The sequence below is a fragment of the Canis lupus genome, chromosome 17 (assembly GCF_048164855.1).
Source record: "Canis lupus baileyi chromosome 17, mCanLup2.hap1, whole genome shotgun sequence".
NCBI classification, from domain to species: domain Eukaryota; kingdom Metazoa; phylum Chordata; class Mammalia; order Carnivora; family Canidae; genus Canis; species Canis lupus.
Window position 1 is genome coordinate 27993283 of NC_132854.1, and position 25003 is coordinate 28018285.

A 25003-nucleotide genomic window follows, 5' to 3' on the forward strand; every position below is an offset into this window, starting at 1 on the left:
CTTATAGTTGAGGAAACGAAAGTGGAGAGGTTGAGTGCTTGCCCAGTCACACCTTATAAGCACAGTATGGCTGCACACACATACAAAGTCAAGCCAGAGAAAGGTAGAAGAATAGATAATAGTGTCTGTGTGTGTTTCTTTTTTCCCTGTCTTCCTACCTTGATAGAAGCGCGAACTCTTCTCACTGTAGCATTCCGTGTGTGTGTGTGTGTGTGTGTGTGTGTGTGTGTGTAATAAGGAAGGGGTAATCAGAGAGACGAGAGAAGTTAAAATTAAGAAGAAAAAGAGCATACCTTAGAGGGACTTATAGAGCACATCCCTCTACTTTGAGTATTTGACATGACACATCTGACCTAAAATCTCTCACCCAACCTATATCTTCCAATCACATCTAGATCCTGGCCCCAAATCAGAAAGGCCCAAATTTCCATGGGAATGTCTGCTGTCCAGACCCAAGAAATGACTGTTACATACAGGTCAGGCCAGGTGCCTTAATCCTGAGTGGTAGGTTCAAAACAAATTGGAGCCTGGGGAGACAGAAAACGGGAATCAAGAATATTACCAATGAATGGATCATTAGCTGCTTTGCTGAATTAAAGAATTTCGTAAGAAAAATTTTTGGCCAGAAATTTTTTTTTTGGCCAGGAATTTTGAAAGAGGTGACAACAGGATATGAACAGTACTCTGCCAGAATTCAAAAGGAAGTTAACTGCAGGAAGCTTTATCTCTCTGCAGTTGGAAGGAAAGATTGAAAGAAGAAAAAAACTGGACAAGCTACAACTGTTTCCTTCAAGAATAGGGCCTTAAGAAAAGTTCTGTGCTGTGAAAACTAATCATTATAATAATACAGTTACTGTTTAATAAATACTTACTTTGTGCAAGGAACTTTGCCATCCTGATCTCATTAACCTTACAATAACCTCATAAAATGGGTAATATTATCCTTCTTTCATATGTAACAAAATCACGGCTGCAAAAGATTGGGTAGCCTGCCACATGAATCAGAGTTCTCCAGAGAAACAGAATATATATATATATATATATATATATATATATATATATATATATAATTATACATTATATAATATTTAAATATATATAATATAAATATATATTTGAATGTATGGAAAGAGGTTTATTATAAAGAATTTACTTCACATGACTATGGAAGTTGACAAGTTCCAAGATCTGCAGTCAACCACCTGGAGACTCACAAGAAGAACCTAGAGCATAATTCTGGTCCAAAGGCCTGCAGGCTCAAGACCCAAGAAAAGCCAATGTTTCAGTTCAGGTCTGAAGACAGAAAGAAAAAAAAAAAAAAAAACAATGTCACAGCCTTAAGACAATCAAGCAGTAGGAATTTCCTCTTATTAGGGGAAAGTCAGCTTTTTTGGTTATTCAGGTCTTCAACTGATTTGATGAGTCCCACCCAGATTAGAGATGGCAATCTGCTTTACTCAGTCTACTGATGTAAATGTCAAACTCATTCAAACTTTTTCTCACAGAAGTATCCAGAACAGTATTTGATCAAATATATAAGTACCTTATGACCCAGTGAAGTTAACACAGAAAATTAACCATCATTTGCCTAAAAATACCTAATTTTCAAGTGCTGGAAATGGGATTTAAATCCAGGTCTGTCCTCTTCAAAAGCGGACAGTTATTCATCTATGCCAGAAACGTGGTACCACAGAATTATCTAGAATGTGTGATTTTGTTACTTAGAAGATCTGTGCCAAGATTACAGGAAAATTAGTCAATGAGTAGTTTACACATGTGCACACAATAACACACACACATAATTTTAGAACATTAGCTAGATTTGTAAACACATTTAACTTTTGTACTTGAAACATATTAGGTGTGATGGAGCTGCAATGCCTTGGAAAAGGAGAAAAGGACCTGTAGTGCCAAAGGTGCTGTGGAGTGGGAGAAACCAACCACCTGGGTTTTTTTGCAGTAATAAGGCAGGACCACTTTCTCAATGGCAAATTCTACTACCTCAAATAAATCATTGGTTAGTTTGATTATACTCAAATCAAGAGCAAAACTTAGTTTGAAAATCATTCTCCCTTATACTTACAATGGTATCTTTCTTGAAATGTCTCAAGAGAAAAGGGATAATCACATTTTTTGGCTAAAATAAGGAAGTCAACCCCCCCAAATACAGGTGAACAGTAATCATATTCTATCCAGGACAACTTAATGACTTACTGGAAATCAAACATCAGGAATATATTAAGGAATTAGCTCCCTAAAATTATAAGTCAATTCTATATTGTTCCTGTGGTTTCATGTGACATTATATTCTCCAAGAGGGGAAGCATAATGCTCAAAATGTGCCTGGTTCAGGATGTATCTGCATGTATAGAAATTATAACCTCCTGTTAAATGAAAGCTATTTATACATGAATGCTGTTCACAAAACACACTAACTGATATAACCATATGCCCTTTCCTTGATGTAGTTTGGCTAACCAAGTGTAGGCTATTTTTAAACCTGTCTGAGGCTTTATGAACAAATCAGTAAGCTTCTAATTCCATTGAAATCCAATGATAACCCTTCAAGATTTCTTCAGCATCAGAGGATTCTAAGAGACAAAAAAAGAGGACATTCTTGATTACTGAAAGAATAAAATCCAACAAATTGGGAGCAGTTTGGTTCCTAGGAAGACTGGGTGTCTGAGGACTAATAATCAGTTAATATATGCTATTTCTTAAAAAAGATACTCTAAGGTTCTGTACATCATCTAATTTGCAGAAATTTGCTGAGTCAAGCAGACCTGAACCAGCATACTTGAGCTTCTTTTGCTTTCTTTGGAGGAGTATCATGTGGTAAAATATTTAAAATAGAAGCCCTGAAAACTGTTTTAATATTTTACTAAATATGTGGTTGAAGGTTACTGTTCTGAATTTATATAAAGGTAAAATAGAGTTGGGAGTCAAAATGTAATGACTCACTCTTTTATAGAAAAGGAAACTATAGACTAAATGGGACAGCCACAGACTAAGAGTGGGACTTGAACTCTAAACTCCATCCTGGGCCTGTCATGGACTGTGACACCACCCAAGACCTTGTCCTTGGTCCTTTTTATATATAGCACCTAAAATGAGGATTAATAGTTACTTCACTGCCTATGTCTCTGCCTCTCTCTCTCTCTCTGTGTGTGTGTGTGTGTGTGTGTGACTATCATAAATAAATTTAAAAAAATAGTTACTTCATATTTCAAATGAATGCTATGATGATTCTATAAAGAAATACCAAAGAGAATGGATGAGAAAACATTTGCAGTGACAACAGAAAAAGACTGGACATAAGAAAGTAAATCAGAATAAAATGTCAGCACTAAAGATCTTGATTAAGAAAGGTAAGCAGAGCAAAATATGGAATAGAATCAAAAGAGAGCAAAACCCAAGATTCCCAAATTATACTAATTATAGATGTGATGACAAGGAGAATTAGAAGCTCCTGGGAACCTTCTTACACTGTTAGTGGGAAAGCAAACTGGTACAGCCACTCTGGGAAAGAGTTTGGAGATTGTTTAAAGAGTTAAAGAGAACTACCTTAAACCCAGCAATTGCACTACTAGGTATTTACCCAAAGGTTACAAAAATACTGATTTGAAGGGACACAGTCACCTCAATGTTTATACCAGGAATGTCCACAATAGCCAAATTATGGAAGGAACCCAGAGGTCCAACAACTGATAAATGGATAAAGAAGATGTGATATGGTGGGATATTACTCAGCCATCAAAAATGAATGAAATCTTGCCATTTGCAATGACATGGATGGAGCTAGAGTGTATTATGCTAAGCAAAATAAGTCAGGGAAAGACAAATACCACATGATTTCACTCATGTGGAATTTAAGCAACAAAACAGATGAACGTAAGGGAAAGGGAAAAAAAAAAAAGATAGGGAGGCAAACCAGAAGAGACTCTTAATGATAGAGAAAAAGTTGAGGGTTGCTGGAAGGGAGGTGGGTGGGGGATGGGCTAAATGGGTGGTGAGTATTAAGGAGGGCACTTGTGATGAGCACTGGGTACTATATGTAAGTGATGAATCACTAAATTCTACTCCTGAAACTAATATTATACTACATGTCAACTAACTTGAATTTAGATAAAAACTTATAGTATTAAAAAAATAGAAGTTCTAGATAGAAAATTTAATGCTTAAGAGGAAAAACTGCAAAAATGTAGTATGAAAAAGGGGAATAGAAAAGGTCTGTTTGGTGCTATCTGGTGTCCACTGATTTTCCAAAAGACCCTGAAGAGAAAAGGAAAGATCCTCAGGCACACAATAATCAGTAGCATATTTACATCCCTGTATCTTTATGTGTTAAAGCATGTTTACTTCTTTCTCTCATTTGCTATAAGAGAGCAGACCAAGAATCTTAAAATATTTTTTGTAGAATTATAAACAGGAAACAATGCAAAGAAGTTAGCAATTGACCATGTAGGGATTAGGTTATGAAACTTTGACTAAAAAGACACTGGAAATATTTCCAAGACACATTTTTGCAATAATTCAAATGTCAGGGTTGTATGATGTAAGCTTGGGAAATAGCACACTGATTTATTTTCAAAGATTTATTTGGGGAAATGCATCAGAAATACAAGCTGCAATTTGTAATAGCACTGTTTAAAAAGCCAAAAATAAAGATTGTTTACATATAATATTAGAAATGAAATACCTACTAGAGACAACAGCTTTCTGTGTTCAAAGAGGACTGCACCAAGTAACTTCATAAACTGATATAAAATCAGCATAAGACAATAGGATATAAAGAAGAACTGAAAACTTGCATGGCTAAAATAAGCCATCCACATAGATAGGTTCTTGATCCTTTACATAAATCTAGTAGGAATATAGATGAGCCAGTAAGAGGAATAGCAACCAGCAAGATCAGATAAATAAATAGCAGGTTGATGGATTCACTTCCAGGTCACCTTCTTGGCTCTATAGACTTATTTACTTGAAATGTAAATATACATGGACTTTTAGCGGAAAGGATCTTCTGGGATGTATAATGATATTTATTTCAGGTAGTGCTTTATGATCACCACACAATTGGTAGATTTATGATCACCACACTGATCACCACCTTCTGCCCTCCAAAACACCATAGTGAGGGAGGCTGGGTGCTCTAATAGGGAGAAATTACATGTTAAGAGAAGTGAAGAAGAGGGGAAAACAGCAATTGCCTGGAAATATCCAACACTTCATTAATTCCTGTCACTGTTGATTGCTTCCCTGTCACCTCATTCAACTTCATAAATTCTGTCCCTAGCACTGCTTAGTACGTAAAAGCTACCCAATAAACATTTTTTGAAAAACTAATCTCTCAAATGTACTGCCATTACAATCCCAAAAAAGACTTTTTGAAAATTATGATTATTGATCATCTTTACCAATACAATGAAGGACATAAGGCATTTCTGACCACTGGTCTATGACTTTCCCTGAAAGTTCAATTTTTTATTCTTTTTCCCTTTTAACAAGACCATTTGTAATGATCAGTATATCTTCATTATACTTGATTTTTAACATTCTTAATAAATATCTTATTATTCTCTCTTAGTTTGGGCTGCTTTAACAAAAATACCACAGACCACGTGGCTCATAACCAACAAACATTCACTTTTCATAGTTCTCAAGTGTGGGGATCCAAAATCAAGACATCAGCAGATTCAGTGTCTAGTGAGCACCAGCTTCCTGATTCATAGATGGTCATCTTTTTGCTTGACCTCACATGGTCAAGAGGAAAGAGAGCTTTCTAAGTTGTCTTTTATAAGAGCACTAATCCCACTCAGGACAGTTCCACCCTCATGACTGAATCACCTCCCAAAAGCCTCACATCTTTACACCATGACACTGGGGGTTAGATTTCAACATATGAATTGGGGAGGACACAAATATTCATGCATAGCATCTACCCCTGCCCCCCCCCCAAATTCATGTCCCTCTTGAATGCATAATATATTCATTCCATTGCAATAGTCCCCAAAATTATAACTCATTCCAGCATCAACTCTAAAGTCTAAGCCCAAAGTCCAAAATATCATCTAAATCAGATACAGTTTAAGACTTAAAATATAATTCATCCTGGGGTAAATTGCTCTTTAGCAGTAAACCTGTGAAATCAAACAAGTAATATGCTTTCAAAACACAATGGTAGAACAGGTGTAGGACAGACAGTTCCATTCCAAAAGGGCGACTTAGAAAATAAGAAAGGAGTGATGTTATCAAGCAAGTACCAAATCTGACTGGGGAAGTTCCAAGACACTTTAGGCTCAAGAACTATGCTCTTTGACCCACCAGGGCAGGAGTCCTGCTCTTGTGGTTTTGGAGAGCAGGAGTTGACCCATGAGGCTCAGGGCAGCCCTGTCTCCACAGCTAGGCTGGAGTTCTCACCTTGGCTCGCAGGTTGGACCTTCCCCCTAGGCTGGGGCCCCATACCCACAATTCTTATGGGGTAGTGTCAGGTGCCCAGTGGCTCTGATCTGAGTTGCATCCCTTGAAATCTAGATGAAGGCAGCCTAGCAGGCAAACCTGAAGAGATGGCAGTAGGGACACCGCCAAGGCCTGCTGTTGGGAGAGGCCACCTGGCCTGCCAGAGCCATACCTGGGGCACTGGAGTGGAGCCAGCAATGTTTAGTGGGCAGTGTGTGCTGAGGTCCCACATGCACCAATGGCCCCTTCTTTGCATTCTTCAATAGCCCTGAATAATAGCTTCTGTTTTCTTTCTTTTTTTTTTTAAGATTTATTTATTTTAGAGAATGAGAGAGTGCAGGGGCAGGGGCGAAAGGAGAAGAATAGGAAGAGAATCTCCAGGAGACCCCCTGATAGGCACATCTTATGTGACCATAACCAGAGCTGAAACCAAGAGTTGGACATGAGCCACCCAGGTGCCCCTTTAGCTTCTGTTTTCTATGGATGTGGTTTACTAATCTCTTTATCATATAGTTATTTGACCACACCCTTTAGTACAGCAGGCTTTCTCCTTCTTTACAATAGGATAAGCTGAGAATTCTCCAAATCTTTAAATTCTACTATCCTTTTGGTAAACTATTCCATCTGCGAATCATTTCTCTCTTCTCTTGTTTCATTGTCAAGAGTATCCAGGCCTCTGATGTAACATTTTGCCTAGAAACAGCTCCAGTGCTAAATATCTAATTTCATCACTCACAAGTTCCACCTTCCACAAGACACTAGGACATGAATAAATTCAGCCAAATTCTTTGCCGCTTTATAATGAAAATGGCTCTTCCTCTACTTTCCAATAAGATGTTTCTCAGTTCTTTCTGAGATCTCATCAAGATATCTGTTTTTCTACCAGCATTCTCTTCTGGATTAATCAGGTGTCCTTTAAGGAGACTGAGGCTTCCTTTACAGCTTTCCTCTTTTCTTTCTGAGCTCTTTCCAGAATCACCCTCAATGGTCTGACCAAGGCAATGCAGGTTTTTTCTAGCAGATACCTCAAAACTCTACTAGCCTCTACCCATTGCCCAGTTCCAAAGCTACATCCACATTTTCAGATATCTGTTACAGCAGCACCCCACTCTCTGAGAACCAATTTCTGCTTTAGAATTTGGGGGGAGCACAAATATCCAGTTCACAGCATGCTCATATTCATGATAACACATGTGTAAATCTCTCATTCTTTCTGTTTATTGTAAGTCACCACTGTACATCTAAAAGAGGTGCTTGCGTATCACTCTGCATGGAGAACAACCCTCAATCAAACTTCATGTCTGTGGCCTGGATCATCCTAGTTTAAGAATTACCTAGACTGATTTGTAACTACATAGAAGCTTAGAGATAGAGTATTCAGTCCTTAGGGTTCAGGGCTTTGTGGTGGATTTATCGCATTCATGGTCCAATTGTCACCTCTTTGCAACCTCTCCCATAAGAAGTCTATGTCCTCATTCCTTGAATCTGGGCTAGCTTTGTGACTTATTTGGGCGAATAAAATGTAATAGAAGTGAATAGTGTACTAGTTTGAGCCTTGACCTTAGGAGGCCACGTGACTTGACTTGTCCTCATTCTCACTCCTGCCCTTTTGCCATGAGAAACTGCCCAGGCAAGCCTCCTGGAGGATAACAGATTTGTGGCACCCCAGTGTGTCCGTCAATCCAGCTAATAGCTGGATATATGAATAAGTCCAGTCAAAACCAGGAGAATAGCCCCGCTGAGCCACAGCTAAATTATTGATCCACAGGCCTATAAGCTAAAAAAACAAAAACAAAAACAAAACCACCTTTTTTTTTTTTTATGATGCATGATTATGGCCATAGAAATCTAATACAGTGTTTCACTCGGGCCTTACTTATATCACACCTATATCAGTTTAATGACCTCATTGCTGACCATCCTATATCTGGTCAAGCTTTTATATTTGTTTTCACATATAACTTATAATTCTGATTGAAATATCTGCCAAGTATCTTGTGTTCTCCAGCTGGTCCTTCTGGTCCACTTGAGAATCTGATGCTAAATATTGAAGCAGACACTTTGCCATGAGCAGCCTTATGTGCTCAGTGACTTGGCAAACCCCTAACAAACAATAAGCCTGGAATGTCGAAGAATTCTTAGAAACTTATCAACTTGACCAAACATGGGCAAAATCAAATTCATAACAACCAGGAACTAACAAAATAAAACCATGTGTAATTTTTTTAAATAGTCACATAAATCATTCCAGACCTTGACTAAGACCTGTATTTTTGAATTAATTATTGAAATCCTTGTACTTTAACACTTTAGTGGCCGTTTTATGTTTTCAGATAACAATGATATTTCAAAAATGAATATTTCAAATATCTTTAGTCAGGAAGTTTCAAAACTCACACATCATCCTCTATTTATTCTCTCCAAGGAAAGCACATTTAAAACAAGATGCCTAGCTTTCCTGGTGAAAAGCAAGTTAAATCTTTAAATAGAATTCCAAACTATATTCAGAATATCCAGTAGACCCTCAAGATATATACCCTAAAAATGACATTTATTTTTTTAAAATATTTTATTTATTTATTCATGAGAGACAGAGAGAGAGAGAGGCAGAGACACAGGCAGAGGGAGAAGCAGGCTCCATGCAGGGAGCCTGATGTGGGACTCGATCCCCAGTCCCCAGGAGCAGGCCCTGGGCTGAAGGTAGCGCTAAACTGCTGAGCCACCCAGACTGCCCTAAAAGTGACATTTAGATCAGGGAACTGAAAAGAATTGGCAGGCCTTCCCAGATCAAGAGGACTAAATGAAAGAGAAAATATAGTAATAAAATGAAAATCGTTCTTCCTTCTGGCAATTCTCCAGGACCTCCATTTTAGAGAGCAGGCAGCTGAGTAGTTTAATGCTGAAATCACTCAACTGATTATCCCATTACATATTTGTTAAAATAGGAAAAGCAATTTCGTCCAACAAGGCAGTTTGGGGACTGGTAATCAATCGGCTGGCTTTAGACAATATTGAGGTAGTATGACTGGGACCAGTAGACAGTCTCCAACATTTCATTCTCCCACACTAGCATCATGTCTCATGTCTTTACCCACGTGGAATCAGTAGAAGATTAAGCTGACATTAATGTGCGGCATCTCTTTTTGTGTTTGCCCCATGACTTCTCTTTTCATGGTGTCTTCTCTTACTCTTTGGGGAGTTTTAGAGAAAGCATTCACACTGAAGTATAAGTGACAGATATGTCTGAGCTGATAACCCTTCTTGAATACCTTTGCATTTTCATTTTTTAAGTGGAACCTCTGATTTTGGTGTTTCAGATATCAGTAGAGTATACAAAATTCACACACTCAGCAATTGACCATTTCATTATATTTACTCCCCCACTCAAAACAAACAAACAAAAAAAAAACTGGCTTTGAATGGTCCGATTACAATGACAGCCCTTGTGAGTAAACTCACTTAGGATGCATCTGCCACACGAAAATGCATCTTGAAGAGTGACACTCATTGGTCAGGAAGCCATGAGAGATTATCATTCTTTATTATCTTACCTTTTAGTTTTTCTTCCATATCATCAATTTCTTCCAAATCTGATCCATGACCCTTCATTCTGATACCTTAAATCATTCTGGGTGTTCAAGGTCTTTCTTCACTGACCCCAACAAACATTCCAAGTTCCCCGGGGCTCACTGTCAACTATTTTCTTCTATGATGTCACTGCTTCAACCAACATATTTGCTCCCTTGATGTAAGTATTCTCAGATTTTTTGTTGTTCCACATACCCCAAATGCATGATAGGCAAAGATCTTCCTCTCTATTGATCTAAATCTTCTTTGCTTTCTACACAGTTTAGATCTCACATCTTTTTTTTTAATTAATGGCAACCGAAATCTTAGTGCTTTTAATGTCTGATTGCCCATTTACATTTCTAGTTAACGCTGATATTTAAAAATGAAGTTTCCAAGCTAACTATATTTTTATTCAAGAAATTTTAAAACAGCCTATAACTCTCTGCTTATCTACCCATTCTAGCCCAGAAAAGCACATTGGAATGAGATAGATTTCCTATTGAAAATTGTCACCATTCTGGACCAAGTCTATCTGAAGTGATCTGTCCCTTCTCTGAATTCCTATAGCAATTATTATATAAAAAACTGTTTGATTTACATATTGACTATCTTTGGTATCTTCTCCATACCCTCTTCAACAATTATTTAAATTTAATTTAGCTACATGTATTTAAATCTCATTTACTTAATTACCTCAAGAATTTTTTGAACAGCAGAAAGTATTATTATTTTAATGTTAGCTCTGTAGGGAAATATTCACCTGGTATACAAATCATAAATATTGACTGGATTCACTGTTTTTTAAAACATACCTAAAAGGGATGCCTAGATGGCTCAGCAGCTGAGCATCCACCATGGTCTCAGGGCATGATCCTGGGGTCCTGGGGTCCTGGAGTCCTGGGATGGAGTCCCCCATCAGGTTCCCCGCAAGGAGCCTGCTTCTCCCTCTGCCTGTCTCTGCCTCTCTCTGTGTCTCTCATGAATAAATAAGTAAAATCTTAAAAAAATTACCTAAGATTTTTCTTCTATATGTAACTAAAATAGTGTTTATGTATTATGTCATTAAAAAGAAACATAATTCTTCCTTTTTTATTCATGAGTAAGTGCAAGAAAAAGGACAATAGAAAGATTGTTCAGGAATATAAGAATTATAAACTCTCACAGCTCTTTTCTTATTAAAATTAAGTGTCTTCTAAATTTATTGTTCATGCCTTTTTCATTAAATTGTTTTTAATAAGTTCCTAGTGTAAATCTCTTTTGATTTAAATAAATTTTACTTCAACATTGCTAACAAACATTAATAACAACTTTTAAACTACTACGCAATAATTATTTCTGAAATTTAATCTCTATGGGCTCTTGCTATTTATTGACTGAAAATTTAGCTACATACAGAAAAATGATTCAACATGTGTTCCTAATGGCCAAAAAGCTAGCAGTTTTTCTCCAACTTAAAATGTGAGAAGTGCTCTTTTGCAAGGAAATCTCTTAGACCAAATCTTATTATCAGTAATAAGACACATTCACTTTAAAGTTATGTATCACTCTTTAAAAACCACAATTATTGCCATGGAAAGTGAAATAAAAATAACAGCATCAATAAATGAACTTTTTGCTCAATGATAATGTCAAATTAATCAACATTTAAAAGCAATTCAAGTGTAATGAAAGAAAAAATAGGCACATGATTTCAAATTAATATTCTTTTTCTTCTGGATAATGTAAGTTATTATTATCTCCAAACTTATATCATTTTTTCTTCTAATTGGTCTCATACCACTATTCACAGTATTTTCCACACCTTGATGTTTTTGAATCACATAAAGAAAAAAAACACTATATTTAGTACAGAAGAAATTAATGTAATTATGGGATCCCTATTAAGAGAAAACTAAGCTTTGAATTCTGGCTTAAGTTAATATTTTCCCAAATCATTTTTTCATAATGTTTTAGAATACTCCTTAAAGTAGTTAATCAATTTGCCAAAAGTAGGTTAGTCTCTCCAGAAGACAATAACATAGCAAGGGTTCAAGCTTTTTTGCTTTTCTGACAGGCTGGACTCCCGGTTGCAGTAGTAGTCGGGGATCAGCTGCAGTTAGGGGAATCCCACGTTGCTGAATCCATGGTTGGCCTCAGTATCTGTTATTATACAGCTTCATAATGAGCCCCTAAAGCAAGCACTGGACTGGGTGAGGAAAGAAGTGATTGACATCAACAGGATAATGTTTTCTAACTGATAATTGAGAGACTCCTGGATAGAAGGATCCTTCTGGTGAGTTTTCACCATACTTTGGACCCATAGCAAGAAGTCCATGTATATTTCTCTTCTCCAAGCTAATATGTCACCAATACTCTTGCTTTTTCTTTCTACATCCCTGACTAGTCAATGTAGTCATCAGCTGTGTGAACTGGTGACTGATTGTTCTCTCACCAAGAAACTTTTCCTTTCCCTTCAATACTGCCCCTCAGATGGGCTGTGCAGTAAACTAGTCCTCTGCCATCTGGTGCTAGCAATTTATTTATCATCTTTAAAGCAGATTCCCATTTTGCTTCCAAGTCAATTGTTCATAAGAACACCTGCTCAAGGCCATTCTAGAGGGTCATAAGTAGAGACATAAGAGATCCAGGATCAGCCACCTACTTATGCAGCTTTCTTGTGCTTTCAGAACCTGATAAATCTGGATTTTGTATTTACCATCAATTTGTTGGTGAACTCTTCAGCACACTCAATGCTTGGAAAATATAGGAATTAGTTCATTATAGGAGCTCAGGTTGTAGTTACCTGCCTGTAGTATCTACCTTAGACTAGTAATAAGCTAAGAGGAGTTAACTAAAGAAGACATAGTTTTGCGATAGAACCTTAGTGGCTTCTACCATAGTTTTCTTATTTGGACTGTATGTGCTTTATATAACACATCAGTCTACAAAGATATCACAAGCACCATTGGATCTGTTGCTTCATAAAGGTCAAGCGGAAGAACTTCTTGTACTACAGCCTACATCTGCTGGAATGCCTTCTCTTGGTCTGGCCCCACTATTTGTAAACAGTTTTGTAAGCAGTTCACTTGATAAATATTTCAGAGCCACATATCCACATGTGTTATATATTAATCCAAAATCCAAATAAGTCTACAAACTACTGCATCTTTTCTTTTAGTGTAGGATAGAAAGGTCCTCTAGTAGGCTTTCACTTTGGAGGAGATATCTCAACAAACTCCGGACTACTGTTCTCTCAGAAATTTTAAGTAGCAGATCTCTGAATTTTTTTTCCAATATATCCTTCATTCTCTTTCAAGTTCAGGTATTACTAAAACATTTATTTTACTACTACATGGCCCTAGCAGCATTATTGATATAATGTACAAGTATTATATCCTAAAAGATGATAGGATAATTTTAAAAAACAGACCAAGTGATACCTTAAGGGATGATAAGGTAATAGAAATCCCTGAGGACTAAGTTAGGGCATGGAGCTGGAGATTTACCAAAGATAAAAGTGAAGGTTTACATTTTTCTCTATCAAATGAAAGCAAGTTTCTTCTGGTGAGCTCTGCTACCAGAATAGAGATCTCCCTACCACTACCTCCACCACCCCACCCTCACCAAAAAAAAAAAAAAAAAAATGCTATATTGATAGTCACAGAGAAAGCCAACTTCTAGGTATATGTTGCTTTGCCCCACTAAAGAGAATCATGAAATAGCCACTGAGTGGAGTAATGAGATACTTATAAATATTGTAATTCATTATCATTCCTAAGATCTACTTACCTGTCTCCTACACAGATCAAATAGGTAAGTTTAATGGAGATGCCTCAGAAATCATCACTGTGTGGCTAAATTCTCATTTCTGAAAATCCTCCAGTGATGTGGCATTGCTTACCATCTTGTTAGGGGCCAAGATTTACAGGACTCCACTATGGCATTGCCACTCTAGTAGTCTTAAAACTATGTGTGAGGGAAAGATTGGGGAATCTGCCACTTTCTGAATATATCTCATGAAATTATCCACACAGGATCTAAGGAATTAATCATAGTATAGGTTTGGGGATTCATTGAATCCAACATGAAATTATCTGTTTTTGTTTAGATTTTATTTGTATTTATTAACGAGAGACACGGAGAGAGAGGCAGAGACATAAGCAGAGGAAGAAGCAGGCTCCCTGCAGGGAGTCTGCAGGACTCAATCCCAGGACCCCAGGATCATGACCTGAGCTAAAGGCAGACAGACGCTCAACCACTGAGCCACTCAGATGCCCCTGAAATGATCTATAAACAAAATCTATTGATCCTCTGATATCCATCTAACTATGATGTGACTCAAGGATGAAAGCCATGCTTCTACTCAGCAAACCTAGTGGTTTATATTGTTTTAATGGAGATTAAGTAGGATTTCAGTGCCCTGATCATCTATTTTAATTTCAGGACTACATGATCATTTAACTAACACCAAAGATCGCAGAAGGCCTGACCAGCTAATAGAGCAACACCTTGCCTCTATCATATAAGTAATTCTGGTTGGTCTCTATTCTGATGGAATCTCAACATCTACACTAAAATCAGGAAGCCGACTCCCAGCTATATAACACCAAAAAATATCATCCACAGTGCTTTTCAAAGATTCTTGTGTTCTTCTCACCAATTTATATCTAAACTTGAATGAAGGTAATGCCTCCTGGCCCTCTTGGGACAAGTAAACATAAATTGCTCCAACATGCTTATCTCTATTATAATTTTGGATTCCTTCCCCTATGTTATGCAGACAAATTTCTATCATCTCAACTTTATTTAGCATAGACTAGCACTAAGTCCATTTCCTAAAGAGATTTTTTTTTATATCTAAAATTCTTATCCCCTGCAAAACTATCAACTAGTGTAAGACTAGGATACAAAATTCATTAGATATATCTCAGCAGTTTACCTCCATGAAGCCATTTAGAAAATTACTGGAAATATGCTCTACCGAAAGAAAATACAAAGACATATGGCACAAAAAAACAGAAGATCAACATGATAAAGAGGCAGAGAAAATACTTAGGATAATGGTGGAGGTGGAGATCAGTGGAGAATAGTTGTACACCAGGCACAGAGGGTCTTGAGCAGGTCAGCAAGCACCAAGAGAGATTTCTTCAAAATTATGAACATGTCACTTAGACATTTGATATAGACATTTGAGGCTTGAATTAGGAATAAGTATACATAAAACCAAATTTAAAAAAAAAGTTGGAAAGACATTTAACAACTCCTTCTGGGAAAAAAAAAAAAAAAAAACAGGCATGGTATATCTTGAGTCTCATCACCTGTGATTAGTGTTTACATAGTCATTTTAATCTAAATCGTGAATACCCATCTAACTCAAATTGTGTTGTAACTATAATAACAGAAATTCAACACAAGAGACAAAAAGAGAATTGAGGATAATGAGGGACTATAGAGGCAAGCTTCCCTATTTTCCATACTAATAGTTAATACTTAAAAATCACAAGGTTGATAGGTTACAAAATAAGAATTTTCAAGGGACTGGGAAAGAACAGAGTTGAAAGTGGTCATCTGCAGCAGGAAGATAAGCAAGAGTGGCAGAGGACTGGTGTCTATGTATCACAAGCAAACCTTGCAGAATAATTTGGATATTTCAACCATGGGCCTGCATAAACTTGATACAAGTAAACTTGCCTTTGCCTAAGGGGAAAATTATCATAAATAGGTACAATATAGGTATCAAAAATAATTTATGGAGTTCCAGGAAATTTTTAATACATATAATCTTTACAAAAACTACATGAGATAGACATTACTTCTGTGTTATGGATGAGAAAATTGGGACTCAAACAGATTAAGTAATCTGCCAAATGATTCTCGTTTAGTCAGTAGTGGATCCAGGAATCACACAAGGAAGCATCGGGTGCCAAAGTCCTTGTTCTTTCTACTATAAATGCACTACCCTCAGTAAAATATCTTTATACAATTGCTAAAGCAGTCTTGGGCTGGGCCTGTAATGAATGGACTCTATAAATGTATTGCAAGGAAAAGAAGTACATCCTAGCAAGAGAAACAATGCAGTGTGTGCTGAGAAAGGCTAAGAACAATCAGCCTAATTGTAATAAAGTCTCACTGCAAAAAGGGAGGACTAATGTTTGTTAGCTTTAATGTGGAGATGGCATTCATTCCAAAGGATTTTTCTCATTAATATCAGGGGGAATAAAGAACACTTTAGCCATTACGCTACTTCCTTTATTTATAAAATTAGATTTTTCTGACAGAGGGACAAACACTCATCCATCTGGAAAAGTCTCTTGTCATAAGAACAGATGTTTAAATGTCCCACAACAAGAAGAAAAGTAAATACAGAGTAAGATCTCTTGCCAAAGCAAATTATTATAACAGGAGCATCAATCTCTCTTGCACAGCCAGGAGACTGTCTGCTTAACTAGGTTACAGGCATAGACAGAGGCCTCTTGTGCCAAAGTGAGCCCATTTCCATGTAGTAGATCCATCTTCAAAACAAAACCACAAGTAAAAACAAACACTTCTATCTTCTTCTATGGAAGTTCTAATCAAACAGTAACCTAAAATTGTTCATAAAAGCTATTGGTTGAATCTTGATCAAAACATTCTTGTCAGGTTTATCTTGAGGTTTATGAAATAATACAACTATTTGAGTTCTTTCCAATAAACACTTATAGTCTAAGAACTTCTTAAAAGGCTATTTCTCAAGTCTCTTCGACCTTCTCTGGACTCTGTGACATCATTTTCGTGAATAGGAATGTTATATAATTGTGGGTTTAGACTGAATTGTTTTGGATAATGTTCTCTATGGACATACATTATGAAAACAGTACTTACATTTGTTCATATAATTATCACATAAAGCATTCAGCTGTTAACTTAGTGGGTGTCAAAGCAAATTGCAGGGATGGGATAGAACTGCAGATGTCCCGCCAATTATTCTAAGTACTATTATAATAAAAATCGAATGACTTGGATGGTTAGGTTAATAACATACTAAGAAAAAACATTTGACTTTTAAAAGAGTTTGAAGTTATATTGCACTTTCGTGCAATACTGTGCTAATCTAACAAAGACTCTGTCTTATAGTCTCAGATCCTGACTTGGCATGCTGAATGAGAACATATTATTCAAAGTTTTTGCCTATGGCCAAGCTTTAAAGAAGGTAATTATGATTCCAGATATTTGAGTAGACAAGAGGCTCAGTTGTTTACATATTGGACACAATAGGTGAGCTGTTACCTGGATTTGAAATAGAAATCACAAATAGAAAAGAAAATTATATTGGCTAACTTTTTTTTAAAAAAAAAAATCATAATTCTATCAAGGTATATGTAGAATTGGAACTTATCCTAAAATACCTACATGATAGGAGCATATTTGTAAATTATGTGTTTCTAATAAAGGCTTGCTAGCTATGAACTGCTCTTCTGCAATCCTGTTCATCTCACAATTTCTCATATACGTGGTGGAGACTAAATTCTGAATGCCAGGATCACTCAAAGCTTCAGCAGAAATGAAACCTAAATGTGCCCTAAGAGACATATTGCAGCCCTGTAGTAGAACTGGGTCAAGATCTCACAGCCTCCCTTTCACTTATTTCAGAGATCAAAACAAATAACTCTAGGATTGTGGGCGGAATCTTGTATTCATGTCTCCGAGCTGATAAAATCACCTCTGACTCATATAGACATTCAAGGCTAAATTTTTAATTTTCCACACCCATACATGCATAACTCTCATTAGATTCCCCAGAGATTCTATTAGTCAGGCTCTTTAAGATCACAAGGAACAGAGGTATGGCAAGTTTATTCTGACTGATGTGAGTTTTTGTAAGAAAACACCCAAAAATAGGTAAGCAAAAAAAAAAAATCATCTCTGCAGGGGTGCCTGGGTGGCTTAGTTGGTTAAGCATCTGCCTTTGTCTCTGGTCATGATCTCAGGGTCCTGGGATCCAGCCCGTTGGGATCTCTGCTCAGTGGGGAGCCTACTTCTCCCTCTCCTTATATAGCTCCCCCTGCATGTGCTTGCTCTCTCTGTCAAATAAATAAATACAATCTGAAGAAGAAGAAGAAGAAGAAGAAGAAGAAGAAGAAGAAGAAGAAGAAGAAGAAGAAGAAGAAGAAGAAGAAGAAGAAGAAGAAGAAAAGAAGGAGAAGAAGGAGAAGAAGAAAGAGAAGAATCACCTCTATAGCAGTCAGATGGACTTCTGCCTCTCTGGGTCTCTTCAAGTTTCTAAGCGATCTACTGTCTGATTAATGTATTTCAAAGTTCTTTGAAAGAAATGACCCAATTGGGGTCAGTTAGGCAGAGCTATTGAAGAATATCCCTAAAAGACAGAGTTCTTAGACCAGGGCACCTTCTAGATCACCAAGTTCCCAGGTGCCCAGCCTGTAACTGGCTGCCAGTTGACAATCAATAAGAAAGGAACAAGGTTGTAGCCAGGCTACTAAAAAGGGGCTGTGGATACTCACCTGGAGTGACATGGAATCCAAAGCAGTTTAAAGCCAGGCTCTGTTTTCAGATTGTCTGCATTAAATCCTGAATTTGCTATTCCAAGCCCACACAGCCCGTTGAAGGGATTTGATCTTCCTAAGCCTCAGTTTCCTTATCTGTAACATAAGTAGATTAGTATTACATCTCATAGTGATCGTATGATTAAATGACCTAATCCATGTTAAGAATCACGCAGAGATATCAGATAATTTAATAGTTTAGAAAAAGCCATTAAATCATCCATAACTTAATCATTTGACTATCCATTTGCATGCACTAAAAATCTTAAGGGCCACCATATACACATGTATATTTCAGAAAACACTGCATGTGAGAGCCTCGGAACCCTGCCTTGAATCCTTTTGTAATGCCAAAATATTCTCCTGTTTGAAGATGGTTTTGTTTTTCAATTCTATGTGGACTTTCTGTATGTTGGATTTGCCAAAAATAGGGGCCTGTTACAATAAATCTAGATGGTTCATGGATTTATGAACAAATGCTTTTTTAAAGTAATATAAAACAAACCTAGCTAAGGTATATTCATACCTTGTTCCTGACATACAAAATCATATTTGCATGTACCATTATTGTTTAAGGAGTCTTTCCTTTAAGGAGTCAGAAACAAACAATAAGAGGCCCAGTGCCCATGAGAGAGGCTGTTCAACTCTTGCGCTCACGCAGCTTTACAAATGTATGGAACAAAATGGACACACATGGTCTTGGTTTCAGCTTGATCTAGGCATTAATTCCTACCTGTTAGCCCTATGACTTTAGGGAAATTAGTCAATCTCTCAGAGTCTCAGTTTCCTCAGACCAATTAAATCATATTCTTGGGGGTGGGCCCAGGTACTATACTTCTAAACTCCCAGGTGCTTCTGATGTGAAGTCAAGTTTAAAAGCCCACACTCTAAAAGTAGCAGTTCCCAGACTATAGCAGGCATCATAGTCAAACTGCTAAATCCCACCTCCAGAGTTTCTGACTGATCTGAGGTCGGGCATGGGATTTGCACTTCCAGCAAGTTCCAGGTAACAGTAGTGCTGCTAGCCCAGGGACCAGGCTTTCCAAACTGTTCCTCTGAACGCATCTGCTTGTTTCCCCTTGCATGGCATCAGTGAATTGAACCTGTGAGTGCCTAGAAACATTTTGCTCTCTCATCTCCTATTTTTTCTTTCATTCCCAATCCTTCCCAACCACTGACAGTATTAACATTCTTTGTCTATGTCCGTTAGATATTCTTTATTATTATTTTTAATCAAAGCTCCAAAACCAGAATGTTGCACAGTATTTGTCTATAACTCCATTGTTTTCCCCAATCTCCCAATTGCCCTAAGGGCAAAAACATGCCCTATTCTTATGGATATCCGCTGGCTTTGAGCAAAATGCCTGGCACATAATAGGAGCATAATAAACACTGTTGAATACAAATAGTCCAGAGGCCAAAAAATACTTATCTAACACCTCCTATCTATCAGATCTGTTTCTCTGAAAAAGATGAACTTGAATCAATGAGGATGTAAACATAATCACCATTTATCAGGACCTTTCAGTTATTTTAAGAAATGTAACCAGTGTTTTGCTTGGTAAGAAGAGGCACATGTTTTTATAGCCTTCTTCCTGCTAACATTTTTTCACACCTCTGTTCCTCAGTCTGACCATGCTTCTTTCCATCAGCCTACTCAGGTTAAGCTTGCTACCCACAACCCCCACCCTCCCCCAAGCACTTACCACACTGTGACAAAAACATACCAGATTTTCCAGACAGGGGTTTCTTACTTTTTAAACAATATTAAAATAGAAGGCATCAACATGGAAGTTAACCCTGTTCAGATCTGCAGTCTAGGTAAGTAAACAGGATGGAAACTAGACCAGAAACGTTTGAATTAGCCTCAGTGGTTACCACTGAGGTAATTGGCACAATGTCTGCGGAGTGGGTCTACTTAATAAGGTGGAGACCAAGACTGTGCCTGTTATCCTTTAACCTCAGGGTCTGTTTATAATTTGTTATTCATTAAACAGCTAATTCTTTACCAGGAGGCTAAAAACTAGCTATCTTTGCCATGATATAGTATCCGAAGTCCTGCTGTTGCTTGTACTGCCCTTTCTTTAGCAGATGTTATTACAAGGAGGCTCAAAGAACAAAAGCACAGAAGGGGAGGAAGAGGATGAACACTGTAACACTAAATGTGCCAAGGCCTAGTGAAAGCTCTGGAAACAATCTTTAGTGAAACGGGGTCTTGGTCACTGGGTCCCAACAGGGAATGGAAGAAGATTGCTTTGTTTGTTTGCTTATATTTGTGTGTGTGTGTGTGTGTGTGTGTGTGTGTGTGTGTGTGTGGAGCCAGAGGTGATTGTATTGATATTGCTATCAATATCAAAAGTATTGTGATGATCAGGGAAAATGAAACGCCAGAATTGTCTGGAGGAAAATGCTGAGATCTTTTACTCCAGAACACAAGAGACTCAGGAAAATGTCAGAAATGAGAAAGTGCCTGAAATGAAATGGTTGGAAAACAAACCACCAAACAAATCTGTTAGCATAGCAGCCTAGTCCTGAGAACAAAAATTACAGAAAAAATTACAGACTCCTCCTTCTTTTTAAATGTAAGGAAAGAATATGAGTTTGCCTATGTAAAGAAACTGTTTGAAACCTTGCCTATTAAAATTTCCTGGAAGAGTTATACACTTATAATTCTCTTACTATTTTACTGTCTTCTTCACAAATCCTGTCTCCGAATCCCTAGGCATATTCCCCTAATCCCAACAATACCCCCATCACTTGACAAGTATTTTCTGCATGCATACTATGCTTAAAACTCTATAGTGACTAAAGAAATATGCGCACACACACACACAATAAATTCAGTCTCTGTTCTCACACGACTTCGAGATTCCAGAAAACTTGACTTAAAAAAAAAAAACATTTAAAAAATAAATTTTAAAAACAATTTTTAAAGATGAGACCAGGGATCCCTGGGTGGCGCAGCGGTTTAGCGCCTGCCTTTGGCCCAGGGCGCGATCCTGGAGACCCAGGATCGAATCCCACATCGGGCTCCCGGTGCATGGAGCCTGCTTCTCCCTCTGCCTATGTCTCTGCCTCTCTCTCTCTCTCTCTCTCTCTCTCTGTGTGACTATCATAAATAAATAAAAAATTTAAAAAAAAAGATTTAAAAAAAAAATAAAGATGAGACCATCTTTATCATATTTTAAGAATTACATTAAAAACAGACAACAGAGGCTAGGCAAGTCTCTAAATGATGGCCTCTGAATACTGAGAGAATAGCAGAGATGTAGAAAGACAGTTCCTCTGTGATGAGTAAATATTGCTTCACAAGGAAGCATCCCCGATTCAGCATCCTCACCACTATATAATCTCTGAAAGAGAGTTACTAACATCAGTGAAGCCAGTAGGAGCAAAAACCTAAATTATTACTGTAGAGCCATAAAGAGACTTATGGGGAGTAGATCTACCTGTGTTTCCTTGTTTTCATATTGGATATCAGGATACAAAATTGGAGAATTATTGCTAAGAAATTGTTAAAAATATGGTATTCATACTTCATTGTATTGCAGAAAGTGGGAATAATTCCCCCCTCACATAAAACAATCACTCTCCTCTTTTTAAGTCCAAGTTTGAACAATGCAATGTACACTATCATCACTAATTGCAAATTTGTTATCACCAAAAAAAAATGTTGCAATAAAGGCAACTTTCTGCTCATCAGAAATTATCTGCCATGTGGCTTTTTGTAGAGTTGTGTTCTTCTATCAAACCATTTAATCCACTTCCATTCCCCTCTGAAAATGGGTTCTGCAAATTTTTGCTTTATTTTCAGGGAATACATGCCTAACCTTGATTATCATGCTATGTTCCTTGAGTCCAGAAAAATATTTTAATACAGCCAAAGATTAGTGTGTAGCAGCCTAGCCCACCACATATTGGAATAGATTGTACTATACATAGCAAGTAGTCAAGAGTGGTGTTATTGAAACAGAGCAAAAATTTTCCCCTTGTTATTTTGGGATATTTCAAAAACGTGCCTCTGAGCTCTAGCATGGGGCTTGATTAATGCATGATTTCCTCTTTAAAATTAGAAACAGGAATCGAGAATGAAGCTTAATAATTTTCATTTGCTCTTCTTTTCCAAGCATTCTAATTAAGGCCTGGTTCCCAGACCTGATTAAGCAGCTCCTACATCTGACTGCAGTTTTTAGTTATCCCTGCAAGGCAGGAACTCAAGCTTATTTTGAGTGAATGGGAACAATCTGGGAAGGAACAATGAGGTGGGATATGCTGTGAAAGGTTGGGGGTGGGGGCTGTTTGGTTTTGGTTTGGTTTTGGTTTTGCTCTTGTATTAGAGTTTGCCATGTCCGTTGCAGAGTGCAACAACACAATTGAACAAATGTCAGAAACATCATTCTAAGTAAAGCACCGTTTCTCTAGGACTCAGAGCATTCTGTCAAGAATATTCTAGTTTCCTTTGAATTCCTTGAGTGCAGTGGTACAAGAGCAGTATGTACTTTTATATTTTATCTTAAGAAAATGTAAAAGATATATGTGCTATCACTATTCAATGTTCTTAATCTCTTGGGTTCACTGTAATCACAAAATAAATTTGACGTAGATATTTTATGGCTTTCATGGAGGAAAAAAAAAAAAAAAAGGAATAAAAAAACAGTCATTGTCATGGCTCCTGGCTGGCTCAGTCAGTACGGCATGCAACTCTTGATGTCAGGGCTGTAAGCTCAAGCCCCATGTTGTAAAGTTTACTTAAAAAAATAAAATTTTAGGCAGCCCCGGTGGTGCAGCAGTTTAGCGCCGCCTGAACCCCGGGTGTGATCCGGGATCCTTGAGACCCCGGATCGAGTCCCACGTTGGGCTCCCTGCATGGAGCCTGCTTCTCTCTCTGCCTGTGTCTCTGCCTCTCTCTCTCTCTCTCTCTCTCTCTCTGAACTAAAAAAAAAAAAAAAAAAAAAAGACTACAATTTAAAAAAATAAATAAAATAAAATCTAAAAAAAAAAAAAACACAAAACAGTAATTGTCAAACATGAATTCTCTCAAAACTGTCTTTCTAATAGAAGATAATGGCCCTGAATTACTTCAGAATGTTAGTTTTTTAAATATTGAAAAGTTGCACTGTAATATAGCCAGTGGCCATTAAATGTTTCTGGCTAATATTTAGAGAATATATACCTAAATTGTTCCTGGTATCGAAGGGGTAAAAGTCGAAACTTCTCTTATGCAAATCATATAATCATGTATGAGTAGTCAACTATATAGATGTCCTCCTCACCCTCATTTTTTAAATGATTTTTTAGTTACCACAGCAGAGCCAGGCCATGAGTGGAGTCCAAATCTGAGACACAGAGAGCTAGACTTTGCTTATACATTCTTGATCTATAGCTCATCTCTGCACTTCTACTCTCTACAATCTACCTTTCTCCCTCCTAACTCAAATAACCTACTTGTCTCATCTTTGCAGGATAAAGTGAACTCATCCCAACCAGTCACTAAAATTGCAGATCCAATGTTTTAAAGAGTCCCTTCTGTGCCATCCCCATTGCCAAGAGTCCCTATCAGACCAATATCCCCTTAGGTTGTATTACCTCAATTGTTCTCAGTGTTCTTTCTCTCCACGTCCACCTGGACACTGAGAACACAAAGAACACTGAGAACAATTGAGGTAATACAAAAATGTATAGACTACATTTTGAAAAACAAAGATTTAGACAACTGTTCTCTTTTGTCATTGAAGCACTAGCCTCTGGCTAGGGCTTATTGAAGGATCAGAAAAGAGAATTATATACAATAAAATATCTCATATCTGATTGAATCAAGAACATGGCAAATTTTAAGTTATCTTCAAAAGTTATATAGTAGTGCATTATTGCCTGATAACTGCATACATGTAAGCCACAAAATTATCTATATCCAATGGAAGGAAGGAAGGAAGGAAGGAAGGAAGGAAGGAAGGAAGGAAGGAAAAAAGGAAAGAAAGAAAGCCCAATACTAACAATTGAAACTTCTAAAATAATTGTCCAATGTATTTATAAGCTACATTAAACCCAGATACTACTGCAAATAACATTACCAAACTTTGTCTGAATACTGTACTTCTGTCCTGGGCATCAAGCATTTATTTGCTTTTGCTCAGTCACTGCCTTCTCAGCTGCAGTGATCCATGAGCTGGATTCTCTCCATTTGCTCCACTACCCAGAGTCCAAAACCCTTTAGCTAATGGCACTTCTTACCTCTTTAAATACCTGCAATCAATGGGAAAACTAAAATTATGCTTTTCAAAAAATCCTATAGGGCCAATGTTATAGAGTTATATGCTTTTATTTAAAGCACTCTTTTGTTTTAAGAGGTCCATGATTTCTACTTTGTTTCCTAAATTCAGTACTGACAGAAATTAATAACCCAAAAGAACAATCTTTGACATAGCACAGGAACAGCTCTTAATTACACTGGCTAG

General features: G+C 37.2%; 1 long non-coding RNA gene across 2 annotated transcripts in view; it reads right to left on the reverse strand.

Annotated features, from left to right (window-relative positions):
• Positions 1-10149, reverse strand: part of LOC140608348 (uncharacterized) — a 106323-nt gene extending 96174 nt beyond the window's left edge. For both annotated transcript variants that reach the window (XR_012010361.1, XR_012010359.1), the window contains exon 1: positions 10011-10149. This is a non-coding gene — a long non-coding RNA (uncharacterized lncRNA). The remainder of the gene's footprint in view (positions 1-10010) is intronic.
• Between the last annotated feature and the right edge of the window lie 14854 nt (positions 10150-25003).